Genomic DNA, 20,678 nt, shown 5'->3' on the forward strand with positions numbered 1-20,678 from the left:
AAAGCAACAACAACAACAACAAGATCGCTCTGCAATTTTACGCCAAACTAAAAAGGCGAGCGATCGAGCAGAAATCGAAGCGATCGAAAAGCACAGAAAGAAAAGTTAATAAATATTAACCTAAAGACAGAATAAAATTTAAAAAAGTTGGAAACATAATAAGATAGGCTTGGGATTTCCTATTTAATTTCCTACCTCTTTAAAAAGATACTTTCTCGAATGAAAACAAGATGTAGAAGCACAAATATTGCTTAAATGCTACAAATATTTTCTTTCCGTACAGCTCTGAATGAAAAGGATGAAAAGGGGGCGGCGCTGGAAAAGGTGTGGTGAGGGGGGTGAAGGCAGTGGGGTGACAAGGGAGTCAGCTCCATTCGTAGGCAAACCGGGCCAGTTGTCGAGCACTGTGGGCCGAAAGGTGCCACAATCTTAGGAGTTAACCGCTGGCGATAGCCGCTCATTTAAGGCATTTCCAGAAAAGCACACCGCCCAAGTGTTCTCACCTTGAAAGATATCAGATTTGTGTTCCAAACAGAGCAGCGGACAAATGTTAGAAACCAAAAAAAAAAAAAAACAGACTAAACTACAAGCTATTAAGCTTGAATTGCTTGGAATTATATTAATTGGCATGTCTGTATCTTTGTGTCTCATATTGTATTAGATATAATGTTTAGTTTCTGTTGTACCATACCAAAAAACTGTAAGATAGTTACCCAGTTTTATTTAGACCCTATATCCACTGTGCCCAACAATCGCTGAACAACATCGACGAACGTTGCAAGCAGTGGCGAGTTGTAGTGCTGGACTTGAACCCCAAACCCCTGGATCGCCCCAAAAGTAGCCCCCAAGTATTCGTCTTAACTTGGCCAACAGCTTGGCCAACTTGCCGTTCGCCTCAGCTTGTTTCGCTTTGTATCGGTTCGTATCGGTTTGGATCGGATCGGTTTTTGTTTTGCCTGTGTGTGTTTGCACTCGTATTCGTAATTGTTTCAAGAAACTGGCCAACTTCAACTGGCGAGGGTGGTGGTAGATCCCAGGGGTATGGCCAATAAGGGGGGGTAGTACGGGTACGACTATGACTACGGTTAAGAAAAAACAAAAACCAAAAAAAAAGACAGGTGCGCAAGCGCGCGCGCATTTTTGGTTTTGCTTACTGGTTTTTTTTTTCGGTGGCTTCGATTTGGGGCCAACTGTTTTGCGCTTTTAATTATGGTTTATGTGTCGCTTACGACGAACACCGATCGCTAAACCGTCGATCGCCGATCGGCATACACTTATCCCATAAGCGGTACACATACCCATATAGATATATAAATATATAGATATAGTTATATGTCCAGAGCCACAGCACAAGGTTGCCGCCAAGTGACACGAGTGGAGGAGACATGTGGGGCCATTGAGGTTATTGCTGGCCACTTGGATACTTGGCCACTTGGCTACTGCTAATTGTGTATTGCCTTCTGGGCGGATCGCCATGGAATTGACTTGAGGCGGGAGCCATTGGCCAAAGTTATTGGAGTGGAAAGCCCCGATTCGAAGGTGAAGTCGCTGGCTTTCCCCTCTCGAAAAATCAGGCTAGAAATTCCTGACCAGGTAGGTGATTTTTATCAGATAAGGGGCGTTTTGCCTTGCTTTCGAGTATAAACGGCCCTGGAAATTCCTACTTCTATAAGTTTTTATTGGCCTTTCTTAGAAAGACTTGCTTGGAAAAACCTCTAAAATCATAACCATAAGGGAATATTCGCACCTCGAAGAGAGCACCATTTGAATTTCCCTGAAGTATGGCTCTTTTACAATCCTTGGTAATTTGAGATACTTGCAAAGTGCTGCGTAATTAGGAATTTTTAACAGCCTAATGCCAAATGTTTCATATCAGTCCGTAGATCGAATTTGGATTAGAATCAATTAGCCTTCGAGTTGCAGTCGAGGGTCTTTCATGGATTTATATATTTGTTTTGGCTGCCTTTGAGATTGTACCTTCTTATCAGCTCGGGTTACTCATTCTAATTTTGGTGTAAGTGAATCAAAGTGGCTGGTGAATCATGAACAAAACGATGTAATGAAATCAGTTTTAATACCTATCCGCTTATCTGCTGCTGGGCACTTCGAGTCGTACGAACTGCCTGAAAGGTAAACAATGTCGGGAGACACATGTATCTGAGCACTATCTGGTGACCCAATTTGAGTCATCAGATACATACATGTAGGTACGACAATTGCATCCCGGCTAATGGCGGGATAAAGTCAAGGCATCGCGGTGCATAAGTCACACGGTGTCTTAATAAATATTAGATTGCGGCAATTGCGCAGATACAAATGTATCTGGGTAAAAAGCGAGATTGTATCTCCAGTCGAGTTACGAGCGCACGCGTGTTTCTTGCGCCTTTGTTTTGTTTACACTCGATTGCAAGTGCAATTTGTATCTGGACGGATACATTCCATGCCACACATGTGCTTTGCATAAAAAGGCCTGCTCAAATGGCCAACTTGGCTTAACTGTAACTGGCAGTGATGACATTTCGTATCTGCTAGATACGCAGATACACAGCTATCTGGCGGATAGCTGAAGCGTAAATGCAATGCACGCACGCTAGCAGCAAAAACAAATACGACAAATAACCCTCTGGCCTTATTAATATTTATCAATTTGTTATTTAACTGGCTTCGATCTCTTTGTCCGCTGGCTGAGGCAACTTTTTGCCTCTCAATTTGCATAAAGCCCGATAAAAGATACGCTTGTTTTTACGTTTTTATAAGCCGACTTGTTTTTGGATTGCTGTCCAGTTTTTTGTTTCGTTGTTGTTCAATTGCCAATTTGACCCTTTTAAGTATGATTTGTACAAATACCTTGCGTGCGTCTTAATTAATTGATTTGTTTTAAGCTGAAATTCCGCCGGCCGACGTAGCCGCTTTAAGCCATAAATATTTAATTGTATTTTCTAGGTCTCCCCCTAGCCATTAATTCATTGGAATTTTCAGAACTATGCCAAAGCATTTAAACCTGTTAGGTTGTGACAAATTCAACTGACATTAACTGAACCTTAGGCTAGTGGCTAGAATTAAGTGAACATCACACGAGACAGCTGAGTTTCTATCGAAAAAACAGCAGCTGGCAGCTGTGCTAAAATCCGAGTTGCCCTAGAGCAAGATAAAATGGCAAATGTGTTGGAAATATTTTGCATTATGTAGCGTACGGGTATGCCGATAATTTGGCAACGATAGAGGCTCGATTTGGGCCAACTATCCATAAGCCAAATAGCACGTGCAGTCCAATCCGAAGTGTTACAATGCCGTAAAAACCAAACCCCTTTTTATAAACCGAAATGGATCTCTCTTAGCAACTTGTTAAACTAATATTTCATCTGGCGGCGTATTATCAAAGCGGAAGTGCGTGTTTGAGATTAAATGATAAGCCAAAAAGTGCGATAAGTTTGCTGCAAATGAGCCAAATATTAAATACTGCAGCCTCATTATCGCTAACATGTCAAAAATCAAATCAACATGGGCAAAATCAAATACACTTAAGCACTTGAAGAATGAGTAATTAAACTGAACAAAAAAAGCAAAAGCAATTATCATATAAGACTTTGCAAATGCATATACAGATTAGGATTGTTGTATAACAAATGCAGCCAAAGAAATCTTTTCAAATTGGTTTTAGATAAGGCTGGATAATAATTTTATTTTTAATTTTCTCCCTTGACTTCCTGTCCAGATTTTGTATCTTTCGTCAGCGTTTTCACTGCAAAGAGGAAGCGGTTGCCAGTTTTATTACGCACAATTATTCTCTGCATACCCAGCATTATGGGGAAAATGATGGAAAAGAAAAGCTATTCCCAGCAATTTGTCATTGTTTGATTTTCTCTGCACTTGCTATAATTTTTTTTTTTGGCTTATAATTTTTTTTCACTATTTGGGGTTGGCAGCGCTACAATTTCGGAACTGGAGCTGCTGGCTCCCAAACAATTTGAGCATTTGATTGCTTTATTTCACTTTACAACGAAAATTGCTGGCTTTGTCTACGGCAGCATGGCCTGTGATACTTCCTGCCTGCCACGGCTAATTATGAGCAATCAGAGATCGGAGATCGGTGAAGACAAGACGGGGATCTCGGGATGTTGCTGCTGCTGCTGCTGCAGTGTGTTGCACTTAGTTGCATGATTACATTTAATGGGCAACGCCAAAACATAATCATTTCGATTAAATAATCAGCTACTGAAGCAAACCAGAGTCGGCGGCAACCACTCTTCGCACATTTGCACCGAACAACAGTCACTGCGGTGTGTTGAACGCTACAGCACTGAGAAAAATGTGATAAGCTTAAAGCCGGAATGGTAAATAATTACGAGTAACATCATCATATCAGCTAGTGATGATTCCACACAGATGATTCTGGGTTTGATTTTGCTGACAAAACATGCTTGCAAAGCATAGTTTCCCTTATGAAATGGTAGTAATATAACATAATCTGAAGATTATTTTTGTCAGTGCAGTGCAAGGAGCCCGCCTTGTTTGTAATTATGAAAGTTTTTCTCTTTTCGTGTTTTCCTCTCTTCCCGAACCGTTGAACGTTATGAACTCATTTGTGGAAAAGTCAGGTCTCAGCTCTGACTCAGACTTTAACTTGGACTCGGATCGTATCGGATCGGATCGGACCCAATTCATTCATAGCCACAAGCTATAGTTGCTACATATAGTGTGGCAACAGCTATCGGAAGTGTTGCTGCTGCTGCACAAGTTGCTGCCGCGGTGAAATGTTGTTGACCACAAAAGTGGCTTGAACCTGAAAACGCCTTGCAATGTGATACAAAAATGCTTTTGCTTTGCTGTGCAGCACGAGCAAACCGAGACTAGTTTTACACCAATTTCCGGCGCTGCAAAGGTTAAAGACATTGCTATATACAAAAGGGAATTTTTTTCTATAGCTTTAATCGCGCTTTAATGTGGCAATTGCCGTTTGATGTTGCTCTAATTGAAAATGGAAAAAGCCGGGAAGAGTTATGGCTAAGATCAAGTGGAAAATTATGGAAGACGTTGGGCGTTGAGTGAGCAGTGAGATTTGTGAGATTTACGTGGAATTCCTGAAATATTTGTTGCCCAAATATAAATCTCAGCTGGTTTAAGCCTTTTTTCTTTGGTTTCTAAGCAGACAGCGAATAAACACACAAAGCGAACAATTTTTTCTCTTGTTTGTGCGAGGTTTTTTGTTTGGTTTAGATGTTATTATATTTTTTTTTTGGGTAATGTTTTTTTACCGGTCTTTGCGGGTGTTCTGTTTATTTTTTACTGCATGTTTTTTGTGGGTTAGCAAGGCGAAACCTTGAACAAGCCTGTCAATCTTTTTATTTTTTGCTGCACATGCGAGTATTTAAATTTTTATTTATGGCACGCAATTTGTTTGGTTTTGGCTAATGTTTGAGAATTTTTATTACCAGCGAAGATAAATCAAGTTGGCAAATGAATTCCATTTCATCTTCGAGTCTGTTTTTTGCCAAATAAGCAGTAAATCGAAAACGTAAAACACACTGACTTTGCCTTTGGACCACTTTTAAGCCATTAGCTTTAAGTTGTGCAACTACCGAAACTATGAGAAAGTTAACAAGCCTTTCGAATGAAGTCTTGGTTATGCATTTATCAATTGGCTCAAGGTCCCGACTGTTTTTTTTCTTTTGCGCTTTTTGGGTCCCCGGTAAACGTTTTTGCATCTCGCCAAACATAATTCGATTAACCTGTTTTTGTCTACGTTTACCTTTTATTCATTTGGCTGGGTGCGACATTTTGATTGATTTAAGGTGCTTGAAAAACGAAGAAGCCGCAAAATGTTTTTAGCCATGATTGGGCTGATTACGTGACTCTGTCAATTGATTTGTGCGCCAAAAGATGGAAAGAAAAACAAAACTCGGACCGAAAACTCTTTGCCCATATGAATGAAACGCGGCCCAAAGCAGCCAAAGCGTTTTGGTTAGTTCGTGAGTTGGCTAAATAAAAAAAAAAAAAACACTCATCGTGGCTAATTTTTCATGAAGGTTTTTCAATTGTTTGCTGCCGTTTTAGCCGGCCAAAGGCCTCAATTTGCTGTATGTGCATTGAATTTGTAATTTAACATTTTTCTAGTGGCCATTTTGGATTTGCTTTTCTTGTTTTCTTTCTAACAATTTATTTTATTAAGCGAAAAATACAATAAAATGATGGCGGCAGCCATGCAAAGATGCCTTGTTACCAATTTGGTATAATTACAATAAAATTAAACAATAAATATCCTAAATAGCTCTTCAGAGCTTCTGAAAACCTGTCCAGACTTTATAAGTTCCCACCTTTTTTCTATTGTTGTCCAAGTCCAGTCAGCAAAAAATATAAAAGAACCTGATCTTTTAAGCAAAAGAAAAAAACATATTCAATGATTATGCGGCATATAAATATTAATAATTAATGTCCGAATATATTAGAATGGCTTACAACGCGTCAAAGAAGAAGTTAGCGAATTGCGCAATAGCTAAAACAATTCAAGTGGCAACTTGACGGGCATTAAGTGAAATTGCTTAAACAATTACTGGAAATGTATTTAAAGACTTGAAAGCGTAATTACCGAACAAACTATGGAATTGCCCCTATCTAGAGCCTGATAAAGTCACTGCCCGTGCGCTGAATTAGTTGAGAACCGACTTGTTTGCACAGAAGGGGGTAAAAGTATAAGTCAAATATGTATGTATGTACATATAGATATATAAAAATCAGTTCACGTCTATAAAGTTAAATAATAATAAAGATATGACGTATTTGTAGAATGATCGTTTTGCTTGCATTTGTATTTACTTGATTGCACGCAATTGTTTATTTGGTTCAAATGAAGCCTATAACCAAATTGTAAAATTATTAATATCTGTGAATTTAGTACAGATGCAAGTGAGACATATAATATATTATATGCACCCAACTTTCCTTATCATAACCCCCCCCCCCCCTCGCAAACTATGCCCCTGGCACTCGTGAGCTATATCAGTTATATATCTGATCACGCACTTAACATATGATGGCTGATAAAAACACTCAGAAGTCGTGGAAGAGGGAAAAGCGTCGTGTCCCCTAGCATTTAATTGGATTTCTGTTATAGCCATTGTCAGTTGTCCAAGGCAATTAGAGCTCGAGCGATAGATATTGCCTATTTTTAGCGACATTTTCGCATAAAGCCGACAATTTAGGGGTTCGTGTGAATCTCAATCACGCCTCAAATGATGGCTCTACGCTATTTTTGGACCCTCAAGTGGATCATGTGTACATATCACAGAAATCATTCATTCGAAGAGGGCATTCGTTGAAGCGTAAACTGTGGTTAGCTGGATGAAAACAATTGATTTCAATTTTAATTAACACCCCCATCGTGGCCACGCCCCCCCGCCTTCGGTTTTAATTGACACTTGCTCTTTGGTGGTCGAGGTTCGCTGAATCTTAACCCCTTCGAAGACGACGAAGTCAGCCAATGGCACAAATTAATGAATGAAATTACAATGGGAGGGAGTTACCTCCCAATGGCTAATTACTATACATGAATATCATCGATGGAGGTTGGGGGGTCAAGCCTGGCTAACTAACATTTTTCCTAACAAAACATATATTTTACGCATGTTGTTTAGTTCAAATCAGTAGTATCATAGTGTATTTGAATTAGATCTTCATAGATTTGAAACTTCACCTCTTATTTGAATATAAGCCTTAAAAGTTCCATGGAATTTCCGGACTCATGTCTGCCTATTCATTCCCAAAGTTAAGTTAACTTACTTTCTGGCTTTCCTGCTTCCATTTACATACATGGCTCCAGTTTTTCTATAAGATATCAATTCATTCATAGAACGCCTCCACATTTGCTGCCCCAGTTGTTTTTCGACTTACACAGCCGGCCACCCACTCGATATTTCTGCTATTCGTTTACTTTTCATTACATCTGTGGATTCTGTTGCTGTTTTTTTTTTTTTTTTTGCTTTGTATTTTAGTTTTTTTTTGCCCCTCTCGTCATCGCCGCCACTTAAACTTGACCTTTATTTCCATTTATTGCTTATTACTGCACATTGCCTTAGTATTCCCATTGTGTTTTTAGATGGCTGTGTTGTTGATCCAGTTGCGACTGGTTCTCGTCGCCATTGGTTCCTCAATGGGCGCCACCCACTTGCACTTTGCATGGCTTTCAACTCGAATGGTGACAATGGGTTTTCAGCGGTTACATAACCATTTTAAGTTTCACCAGATAAGCAGATATGGTATAGTATTCCCTTAGCTAAAGTCCGATCGTTTTAGTTGCACTTGAAGAACCCAATGCTCTGCTCATTCGATTGATAACACATGTCGATGTTTTTTGGAAAACAGGTGGCTGCGATGTATCTATATATGTATCTATATATGTATCTATATCTACATATCTGCCGTTGCAGTGTGTTTTGCTTTCTTCTGGCAATTTCCACACATAATTGTTGCGCAAACACAGACTAACTGACTGAAATGCGGAGAAAAGTCAGCTATTACTGAATATTAGCATGGCGTACAAAACAATCTTCCTTCTGTGCGGGATGTCTGTTTCGGTGTTGTTTTTCCTCAGTTAGCACTCATTAAATATGCAGTGGCATATGAAATTGCGCATAAATCATAGACTTGGCTTTTGCTTTCCTCTGATATATGATAGCTGGATGATATATGAGGGGGCTATTTGTTTTAGTTCTTTAATGATTCATCTGGGAGTGCTAGCTTTGAGTGCTGCTGGGAAATTGATTGTCTCGATGCTAATAAAAAGTGGAATCGATGAAGTCCGACTCTTTGTTGGAATGAAAAGGTAGATGAGCAGACAACAGATGAGGCGTCTTAGAACATGGACAATGGAAACATTCCATAAAAATTCCTAAATACAGCTTAAACTTAACGTTTGCTTTTCCCCCACTCTTAGTTCTGTTTTTTTTTGTTTTGTGTTTCCTAACTAAGCGTTAAAACATTATAAATACCAGTTGTTTCTGGTGCCCAGACGGCGGAGGAGTTCTATAATCTTGAAAACCAGTTTTCGGATACCGAAAATTAACACGATGGCTGCGGGGATTTGGATTTGGAAACAAAAAACTTGTATTCTTTGATCGGATGGAAAACTGAAAATTGAAGACTGAAGACTGAAAAGCCGATAGAGCGATGAGATGCATGTGCATGGGACTGGTTTTCCCCTGCGGTCGGTCTTTCGCACCTTTGATGTTGGTTTTTTAATGCCCTGGAAAAAAAAGGGGGTTGTCCATCCAATAAGGTCTATGAGAATTTGATTTCATATAATCGAATTCATGGAATTTTTTACCCCAACTTTTGGGCGCGGCCTGGCCCGGCGAATGATCAATCAAGTGCAGCATCAGTGGAGGCAGATGAATACCTAATGAGTACGGCTGCGACAACGACAAACACACCCAGAAGTGAATACATATGTACATATATGAATACCCACAATCGTAGACCCAAACTGGTTTAATTGATTCAAATGAAGACGTCGTCGGCGGAGACGGCGACTCTTGAATGACGTTTGTCCGGCTTTGGCTTTGCCTCCTTCCCTTTTGTTGCCTTTTATACCGATTTCAGTAATACTCGTATGTAAATCGAACTCTCCCCCCCCCCTCTCCCACCGGTAGCAGTCAGCCCCCCTTTCCGAATACCCATCATCCCCAGATCGGAAAACGTCAAAATAGAAAACTTGCAAATCACATGCAACAATTGATGTCGATTGTTGCCGCTGCCGCTGGCGTGTCATGCAACGTTTTGTGCTCGCCCTTTTGTGGCTGCACTCGTGCACATTGTTTGTGTTTGTGTTTATAATTGTCTCAGGTGCAACAGCCCCGCTTCACCCCGCCACCTCTCGAATAATCCCCCCACAACCCTCATGTTTGCTGATCACTTGTCAGTCAGGGGCGTTCGGTGCCCCCTCACATTGAACCCAGCACTACTCACCTTTTTCGATGCACTCACACAAAGGGTATTCATCTGATCGAATTCCAAGCGCATGAATCTGGTGAATTGAATAATTGATGTTAGTTTATTAACAAATCCAAAAAAATATATTACATGGAATTGTTGCCGGTCACTATTTGGTTTGTAAAAAGCACTACAAAAAAATGCATCCAGCATTTTATAAACTCTGTTTACAACAGTTCGATCTAATGGTCATTACACACTTAATCAAACTGGTTCTATTGCGAATAATTGCAATTAATTATGATGTTGGAATCGTTAATCTTAATGAGCCATTTACGTGTTCTGAAAACCTTTTGATTTGTGTTATCTAGGAAAAAAGCAAGTACTGTCAATAAACATTAATATATAAACTATTTGTTGTTAGCATTTAAAATTGCTATGATTGGGTTCACTTATTGTTTCAGTTTTCGTTTGTTTTTTGAAAACTAAATTATCAGAAAATCTGTACAATGAATGAGGGCATTAAGAAATCAGCTTATTGTTCGCATTCTGTCGCTTAATTCTGTGGTCAAAGTTGACTGACAGTTCCCATGTGAATGTCAATTGCGGCCGAGCCCCGTGTGCCCTTCTGACTTTCAGTTGTTTTCCATTCAATTATTAAAATTAGCCCTGCTCTTGCTAATTGTTGAAAGATGTAATTAAAGCTGCTCAGACCATGTCCGAGACAGATGTAGAGATAATAGTAATATATAGTAGTGAAGAATCGATGGAGGGTTGACCATACACACACACACACACCCAGAAGAGAGTATCTTTTGTCTAGAAATCTGAGAGCAGGTAGCTAGATATGTCTAGGTTTTGTGCGCCATTAAGATATTAACGAACCACCCTCACAATTCGACGGACGGAAGTCGGTGCGGTCATAAATACCTAATCTTTATGGGCAGTGGGAATCAAAGAACTTGACTTGTTTATGCCTCCTGCCCAAGTCCCGATTCCCGATTCCCGATTCCAGATCCCCGATCGCCTCGTCCACCACCACCACTAACACTAATTACTTGTCTCGGTCTGCTGGGGCACAACAAGCCAGACATTTCTTAGCCCAAGATCAGGATAAGATGTGTGGCGAGAGTTCGGCGTGCAAATGCTTGGAAGTCCTGTCCAAACGCATTCAAATGCAAAAGGTAGAGCAGTCAGGCAGCTAAGGAGCCACTAAATAAAATCATTAAAAATAATGAACGCACTTCCGTTGCAATTGTCGGGGTCTTAGAACTTTAAACAACATTAAAATGAAGCAGCCAGCCAAGGGGAGAAACCACAACATCGGCTTACAGTGAAAGAAAATTGGGTGGGGTTTTTGAAAGGATTGGTATTGATATTGATTTTAGTGCTGCGATCATGCTACAAAGCCACTTAAAGGTGTTGCTACCCAAGACACAAGACACATATCTTACTGTTTTAGGGTCAGATATGATCAGTATTCTGATAATATTACTATTTTCTGTGTGTAGGGAAATATTCTCGCTGCACGGCCGCACAAATTAAAAGGTAGAAAGGTAGAAATGTTCCCTCCCCGAAACGCAGAACCCAAGTTGTTGTCGAACTCGTTGTTGGTTGTTGGGTTGTTCGACTGTCGTGAGTGGCCCGGCAATTGCAATTACATATGTAAGATTGTTCTCAGATGCCGCCGAGGCCCAAAAGGAAAACCGATGTGGGGGCATCGTGGAATGGAATGGAACGGAAATAAAACTCACTCCTCTCCTCTCACGGGCCGTAAAAACAAAGGCCATGCTGGTTACCACTTGATTGTGGGGGCTGGACGACACATATAAATTATCAACGACGCAGCCCCCGACTCAAACACAAATCCCAAACCATTGGAGCCAGCTAAAGCCGGGGTTCTGGGTCTCTAGTTATGCATAGATACAGATACAAAGATATAGATACAGAATCGGAATCATGAAGGTTGCTGCCTCAGAATGGCCACGAATACAGGTACAGCCTACGCCAAGTGGAGCTCATCGTTTATGCAATTGGTTTATGGGACAGATATTTTACACTTTATTGCAATCGATGGGGACGAGTTGGGGCATGAGGTGCAAGGAAAGTGCGAAACTGGAACACCTACCTAGTGGAGCGTAAAACCATTAGCTTTTTAGCTAAAAGATTGGAGGCAAAAAAACAATATAGCTGAAAGTATCTAGTTCCATTAAAGTTGCAAGTATTATGGATAAGCTTTCAATAGAAATCTCACACACTTTTCGGTATCAATTCCTAAAAGTAAACCTTGCATTTAACTTTACGAAATCTGTTTGTTTGGAATCTGAACCCATCCATGTAAATAAATGAAATTAAATTATTTACCCCAGCTGCACGTCAATCGAAAATCAGGTGTGACTATTGCCAAAGGTCAAGCCGAGATCATTACTCAAAAAGCATTATTACTTTTCGTTAGGGAAGTTATTTATTTACAATAATAATATTAATAACTTGTAAATTTACGAATATTAAAGGTCAAACTTTAATCAATCTTTGCATAGCCTTTCAATGGTCATAAACAACTAGGCAAACACCATCAGTCACTCAATATTCTTGGCCACAAAATGATTGATGAAGGTATCGGCTAAATTCTAGGTGAATCAATATGATAATTGATTGTAAAATTTAAATTTAATGCTCGAATCAGCTTTTGAAACCTGCTGAGTTGAATTGCATTTCCCAGACTAACAGTCGAATCACCGCAGGGGGAATAGCAAGTCTGGTGTGATACCAAGTCCAAATTGATTTACCATTCTGGGGTGCCATCATTATATCTGACCCAATTGCTCGCGGGGAAGTGTGACACATTTCTGGTGGCAAAGATCAATTTGGTTTGGCCAATGGAAATGGACCACAACGTCGCCGGTTCCGTCGCATTCGTTTCGCTGCTGAAAGTTAACTGGGAATCGGGGAATTGGAATACGAAGTAGAAGTAGTAATAGAAAAAAGGTATGGGTTAGTTGTTCATCTGTCTGTTTGTTTGCACACAACTGTTGAAACAGTGGCAAAGTGCGGAATCATGTTGCCGCATTGTTTGGTCGCGCATTTCTAGTTTGTTTTCCTTTTCTTATTTTTTTAGTGAATGATTTTTTTTTGTGATCATTTTGCTTTATTAGCCTGTACTCTCTTCTCGGCTATTTACCCAATGACAACAGTTTTGGATGGCGCTTGGCCAAAAGACAAAACAAAAAAAACAAGGTCACAATCAGAACTTTCCAAAACAAAAAACAGCTACAAAAAACCAAAAAAAAAAAAAAAACGAAAAATACCAGAGGAGATACGCCGCCGCATCGGCTGGAGAACAAACAATTAGTCAGGGAGGGGCACTCGCAATTTGTATCTGTAACCGGGAGATATTCGCGCCTTTTCACACTACTACTTCTTCTTCTTGTTCTTCTGGGTTAACGTCAGCGTTAACCCGTTTGCCAGGCCAATTACCCCGCCCCATAACCCAGCATGAATATCGCTTAAGACAGAATAAAAGTGCCTCGACAATTGCTTGATTCATGACTAAAGCTTGTTGGGCGAAAGAGGAAAGCGATGAAACAGCCTACATAAAGTATCTCTCAGTATCTTAGTATCAGTATCTCTGCATCTTGTATCTCGAACTGTGGCTATGTGACGCATCTGTTGGGTTTCCAGTGGAGGAACTGCAGCTCGAAGTTGCCTCTTGATTGCTCTTGATTGGCCTTTGTTTTGCTTTGTTTTCCAAACGTTGTGCAAGTTTTGATTTCGACTCGACTCGCAACGCCTCGCGTTTTGATTTGATTCGATTTCGATTTGTGTGTCTGGACGAGAGTGTTTATTTTCATTTTCAATAAATCGCTCTATAATTGCACTCCGGGGGGGAGGGAGGGATTACTAAACCCCGCGATGTGAAAGCTGCCATCAAATTATCTCATTTCACGAGGCGTGTGAAAAGCGCTTGTGATCTTCGCATTTCCAAATTGATATATCTTTTGTGTTTTCTCGAAATATTTTATTTTCATCATTTCATTTCGTTCATCTCTCTTGCAGGCCCCATTCCGCGAAACACACCTAAAAAAAAAAAGATCTTCAAGATTTGTGGATGTTTTCAGGTATGTATGTGCCATAAACATAAGCCATAAACATATTTTTATATCAAATTCCGAAAAAAAAAACTCAATGGCAAACGGGGAGAGTCTCTAACAGCAAGTGTGGATCACCCATATGTTGTTTAGTTTAGTCCACGTCCCACTCGACTGCAGCTAAGTGGTTCGAACACACTATTCATAACTCGGGTGCCATTTAGATGGAAGGAGGCACGCAAACTTTCGCACGGCTCACTGCTCGCATTGAGAACCTTAAATATGGGTCAATTACTCATAGTTTGGGTGCCGGGAAAAACAAATTTCTTATATAACTCTTGACGTACTAGCATTTAGTGACCGTTAGGCAATGCAGACTGCAAGCTATAGGGTATGCGATATGTTAGGAGTTCAAGAAATGTAACAAACTAGTTTCAGGCTTATTCAATAAAGGCATACAAATGAGGTATTTGTTACGTATTTGTGAAGTATTATATCCACCATCATAATTCATTCAAACATAAATACTGGGTAGCCATTAGTCTGTACTTAACTGCACCTGCTGACTAGATTCAGTCTTAGTTCGGTTGTAATTGCCGCTAGTCATACTCGTATTCGCATATGGAGCCGGCGGATTCAAGCCTAACTGTTGAGTGGCAGTTAAATGCTAATTTGCCGGGCTGACTGACCGTTGCTGACTGCCGGTTTTTGGTTAACTGCTCTTGAATCTTTACTGTCTTTTAGCGCAGAATCGTTGGTGCTTGTGTGCGTCTTAATTGCACCGGGAAACCCATTTAAAGAAGTTGGCCCTTTTAGCCGCTTGCCTTTTTTTTTTGTGTGTGTTTGCCCCATCTCAACGTTTTTCTGCTGTATCGATTGCAAATCCACGCACATGAATTGAGGTCGCTGGAGATCAACGATCTGTATCTGTATCTCTACCTGCTCGACTTTGCTCTTGTTTTTTGCTCGACTCTAACTGATCGATACTTTTTGTGCCCATCAACTGCGGTGAGAGAGTAGCTCAGTGTAGTGCAGATACGAGATGCAAATTTGTATATTTATTAAATCAAATAAATTTGTGTTTTTTGGACTTCATGCTCGGCTGCCTCGAGTCTCGATAAGTTCGTGGATTTCATTGTTTATAACAATGCGAATTTGTCAACGGAAACGATCTGCGACATCGGCAGCCACGAGTAGCAATTGCTAACATGCAATGAGTATCATTTGCTTAGATCATAAATTTGCGTAATTTTTGGCTTGGCAATGTATCTGATAAATCACATCCGCTAAAAGTAAGCAACTTATATGCCTTTAATTACAAATATCCATGTTTAAACTTGATGTACTAACTTCTAATTGAATTTTTCCTATATTACAATATCTTAACTGGTTTTTCTAATCGTCTTATTACCACAAATCGGATTAATAAACCACTTGATTACCTGAAGTTTAAATGAAATCATATGGAAATCAAGTTGAAAGAAAAGTGTGAACTTTGAACTTGAGCTAACAATAAACAATTCGATTTGGCCAAGCCCACAAATTTATTGACAATTTCGAATATCTCTCCACTTATATGCAAATTCGAATTGGTAAATAACCTTAGCAATGAAATGAATGAAATGCGAATGATCAAATATGTGGTAATAAATCAATAAAACTCGTTGCTGCTGTGATTCCCGGAATTATTACTTAATTATATTTAAATATGATCAAATTGTTTGTTTCAAAGGGGTTTCGAATCAATGAAAATGCCATTTTAATGAGCCTACTTAACTTATGAACTTTGAAAGCATAAATCTCATAGCTGCGAAATCTTAAAGACTTTCCACTTTCCTCGAACAGAAGCTCCGTTTAATTGGCTTCACTTTTACTCATCTCGCAAAGAATCTGAAGCTGTAGTAAAAGTTAGCCGTCTTATCTTATTCTCCGTCTAATTTCTGTTTGTTTTTGCATTAAATTTTATGTCGCCGCACATGGACATGGAAATGGCTGTTCGGTTATTTCGGACTCGGGTTTTCACCTGGTCGAGTCACGTAGTCATTTGGATGGACATTTGACACAACACCTGACATGTCAGTCCGTCGTTTTGGGCACAGTGAGAGTTTCGGAAGCAAATTCTTGCAGTAAAAGTAAATGCGATTTGGCCAGAAAACGAGCTCAAGTTCGGACAGCAGGTGGCAAATTGTTTTGGCACATGCCATCAGCCAAACAACCAAAAAAAAAAAAAAAAGAAAAAAAACAGCTTCTGCTTAGAGCCAGACCTGTCTAGATCGGATTCGCCAACGAGATAAAAATAAAACCATTATAAATTCATTAACCAAACGAATCTTTGATAATTATAGTATGCTTGAACGGGTGGGAAGGTAGGGCGGTGCTTCTTCTATAATTTTTCGTGAAATGTGCGTCAGCAAAAAATAAAAAAAATCACTTCTTTATTCCCCAATCTGCGCGATTCGTTTGATCTGGAGAACAAACTAGCCAAACCACAAAAAAAATGGCAAGCGGCAAAAAGTAGGAAAAGTGCCTCAGGTGATAAGTTCATTTATTTATCTGTTATTTCTGTGCTATGTTTTTCTTTTAATTTTATACGACGCGTGCTTCTTGAGTTTTGTGTTAATTCGTAATAATTAATTTAAGAACTTGCAGAGGCCGCAAATGAAGCGAGGCTAATAAATTATTTATAAATCGCGAACACGACAGGGGAAGACGGGAATTTCCCAAATGCAAAGATATAACTTCTAGGAATCAAAGGTGCCATTTAAATTGAATTAAAAACTAAAAACCCCGCTAATAAAAACCCATTAGGTTTTTTTTTCTATATCTAACTATTTTTGGATATTACTTTATATTTATAAGAATAATAACTTAATGTTCTCTAAAACAATAGAAAGCTCGATCGATAATGATTAACTTGATTTTTCTGGTAACTTTTAATTACTGAATTTCTTTTTATAACTCAGGAAACGAAAGTTGTAATTTCTGCTTTTACATTCGTTTAAATTGCTTTGCGGAGTGTTTATTATTTTATAGGCCCTGTAAACTTGTTTTTTTTTTAGCCATTTGAATATTCCTCAATATTATTTATTGCCATTTTATTTCGAGCTATTATCGTTGCGCTGGCTGCACAATTACTCAGCCAAACGAGTGTGGCAACATAAGGAATGCTTCGAATTGCATTCGGCCAAACACGGAAGATGGTCCACCCTAATCCTACAAGCCACATATTTTTGTTCAAAAGTTGCGTGTGCATTGCACAGTGGGTTTGTGTGCCTCGAAATCGCGTTTGATGCAATTACTACAACTACGGCAAATCGGTTGTCACGGAGCTGCATTTAGGCGGCTTAATAACCGGAACGCGGGGTCTATAAAAATAAAATCTTCGAATTGAAATGGCCAAAAGCACTTGACAATTTGCTATTATCGGTAACCTTTGTCATGTCATTTATTTTTATCGCATTGCTTAATTCTTACTCTTGCTTAAAATGTACTTTTTCTACATTGTTTTGTTTAGCCTTATTTTTTTGTTTGAGTAAAGCTAAAGCGTGAGTTTAATTTGCCTTTGCACGGTGATTTTCTCAATTCTAGGCGAAATTGCGCATTTGTGAAATGAAAAGGTTTCCGACGCGGTTCTAAAAATGGCGAATTTATTACCCCCGACTTGTTTCGGACTCGTTTTCTAATTGGATAATCGTGTAATGGGGCTTTAAAACTCTTATTACCTAAGTATATAACCCACAGCCCATAGGGCATACAGGGAATTGAAAGTCATATACTTTAGATTCTAGATCAGTGGTTAGCATTTTCCAACTGCCTCGATTAACAAACCCAAAATCATATGAATTTAATTGGATTATGTGTTTAATTCTTGGAAATCGAACAAAGTACAAAGTAAATACCTGAACAAAGGGTGTTGATAAATAGAAAACATATTGGTTTAATTGGTTAGAATATCTTTTCGTCTGCCGAGTAAATACTAAACACTCAATTACTTATGTAAATTGCACAATGTCTCATTAACTAACTATTGGCTGCACGTTTTAAATTTGCGAAATAATTTGCATTTAATTCGTTAGCTTTGTAAAATTTACTCATTTGTGTTTTAGCGTAGTGCCAAAAGTCACTTAACAACGCATAATTCAAAAGCAAGTCACTTGACTTAAATTAATTCCATATTATTGTGCCATACATTTTAATAAACTTTTTAATTTGTTGTAGGTATTTGGCAATCTTTCCTTCGAATTAATTTCATGCGCATTTATTTGCATTGAGCTCGTATTATTTTTTGTTCACTTTATTTATTTATTATTTTTCGTTATTGAAATTGGAATGGCAAGTGGAATTTGTAAGCAATTTGGACGGTAATTGAAATTCAATTCAGGTCCAAGACGAGGTAAAATGAAGAGTATCATACAATTTTGCGTCAAACCACATATAATGCTATAGTCGACTATCAGATACCCATTACACAGCATGTGGGAGTAGGCGAGAGATGGGGATATGTAAAAAATATAAAGTAAAAAAAAAAATGGTGATAAATATTCACACACCTTATATAATCGAAATCGCCTCATTCATTCTACCTGTTACATACTTCTCAACAAATCTAATATTCTACGAGTAATGGGTATACAGAATATCTAAATTTACTTTTGCGCGATGCATATAAATTGCTGGAGTAACAAAAAAGCTGACTGAGAAGAAATGATGAAAAAAATAATTTATTTCTTCAGAACAAAATTAATTTTGACAATGCTAAGCCGTTTTACATATCTGTATAAATAATGCAAACATTTAACAAATATATGTCCTAAAATGTCATTTACTTTAAACATAAATCGCCAGAAATCGTTGTGTATAAAATCGAGAATCGTCTTGGATGCGTATTTGTAAATTTTTGGTATGGAGCTGGAGCATATCATGTCAAAAAAAATGTACTTTTGTATTCAGTTTGTTTTCGTATTCAAGCGAACCCTTTTTTTTTTGTGAGCCAAGGTTTCTTCTTAGCCCGGTCACATGGGCTAACCATGCGGTTTTTGCCGGATGAATGCATTTATTAGCCCGACCCAAAAAACAACAAAGACTCAAGTGCTACATTTTGAGGCAGCTGCTCGACAGGCCAAAAAAATTAAATAAAAATAAAAATAAAATTAAAACACAACCAAAACAAAATACTAGTTTTTTGCACAAAAATTTTCTCACGTAACAAGTACACCAGCCAGACATGGATCGGGAAAAACTTTTTCAGAAAACTGAAAAGTCCGACAAGACCGGACCAAGTAATTTACTACGGCACTGAGAGAAATCAGCGATAACTTTAGGTCTTACATTTCGAACATGCATGTTTGTGTAACAAAGCTATTGTTTTATTTTGCAAATTGTTTTTAGGCCACTTGATTACATTTTCAATAATTTAATCTAATTGATTTCCAAAAGGGGTTAGCAATAGTTTTTTTTTTCGTGTGCCAAACAACCGAACAACTTGTTGTTGGCCAATTTTTTGGCGTCTGCGCAATCCATAAGAGGGCATTAAAGCCGCTGCTGCTGTTGGCCGATTCTAAATATCAGGCAAGGCGATTGCAAGTAGCCAGTAACTGAAACTTCGCAAACTACAGCCTTGGCTAATGGCCAGTCAACGGCAACTGACATGGGCGATATCGGCCGGCTCTCTTGGCCAAAAGCCGAGCTTTTTTAATGGCTCAGCGGCTCAGCGGCTGAGTGGCCTTTCCCTGCATGTGTGCCTGCAATTTGGCAGCGTATGACTAAGCCCTGCCCGCTTATCTTGGCCAAGAATTTGACTCTTGCTCTTTCAGTTGGCCACTACGGACCAACAAAAAAAAAAAAAAAGCAGAAACAACCAAAACGATACTGTGCCGGAATTTTAGTGGAAAATTTTCACACGAAATTCAACAAATGCCCGTTAATTGCTTGACAAAATAAACCTTTTTGCGAATAAAACGTCGAATGGGCCCGTCGATAAAGAAGCGAGTAAATAGTAAATAGCCGCCAAGAATTGGCATTGGCCGGCCAAATTATCATTTTGCACAATCACCTCGATCACTTCGGTGTCAGACACTCACTTGTTAAGGGTGTCACCGCCAAACACCTATGGATAATTCATACATTCGTACTTGACGATCGTACAATTGGTGTTGGGTGAGAAGTATTCAAAAAATTACAAGAATATACAATGAATGCTGCGGGGGGAAATTGTACGGGTTTTGATTTTGGATTGTAATAACATATGCATACATTGTATCTCAACTGCTTTGTAGCTGGAAACTATATTTTATTCTCACTAATTATTTTTCTTTGGTTTAAAACTCCAGCGTTGTGTTTGAAAAAACTTTCGGTCAATGTTTAATTGCAGCTTACCAATTCTTCTCTTGCTTATTATTAACAGTTCAGATTAATATATTGCTACATTTTTATGCCTGGTATTAGTTATCTAGGTGTTTTCCATTTCCACCTGTGGGCAAATCAGAAATTTTTCCACACCGATCCACTCAATCATTTCATTTAATTTACGAGCAGATAGCGTACTATTAGTGTTTTCGAAATTAGTAAATAGTAACCATTCTAATTGCCAGATAGAGTGCTAAATCACGTTTTATCTATAGATATTAGTTGGCTGTTTATAGCCGAACACTTTGTTTTCGGAAAATT

At 38.9% G+C, this 20,678-nt stretch overlaps 1 protein-coding gene across 3 annotated transcripts in view; it reads left to right on the forward strand.

Moving 5' to 3' along the window:
• CG8312 (uncharacterized protein) overlaps positions 1 to 20,678 on the forward strand; it is a 33,765-nt gene that overhangs the window by 2,624 nt on the left and 10,463 nt on the right. For 2 of the 3 annotated variants that reach the window (NM_141661.2, NM_001275498.1), the window contains exon 2: positions 13,981 to 14,042. The exons of the other annotated variant lie outside the window; for it this stretch is intronic. The gene's annotated coding sequence lies outside the window, so the exon portion shown is untranslated. The remainder of the gene's footprint in view (positions 1 to 13,980; positions 14,043 to 20,678) is intronic. 3 annotated transcript variants of the gene reach the window in all.

The sequence above is a fragment of the Drosophila melanogaster genome, chromosome 3R, assembly GCF_000001215.4.
Source record: "Drosophila melanogaster chromosome 3R".
Classification (NCBI taxonomy): Eukaryota; Metazoa; Arthropoda; class Insecta; order Diptera; family Drosophilidae; genus Drosophila; species Drosophila melanogaster.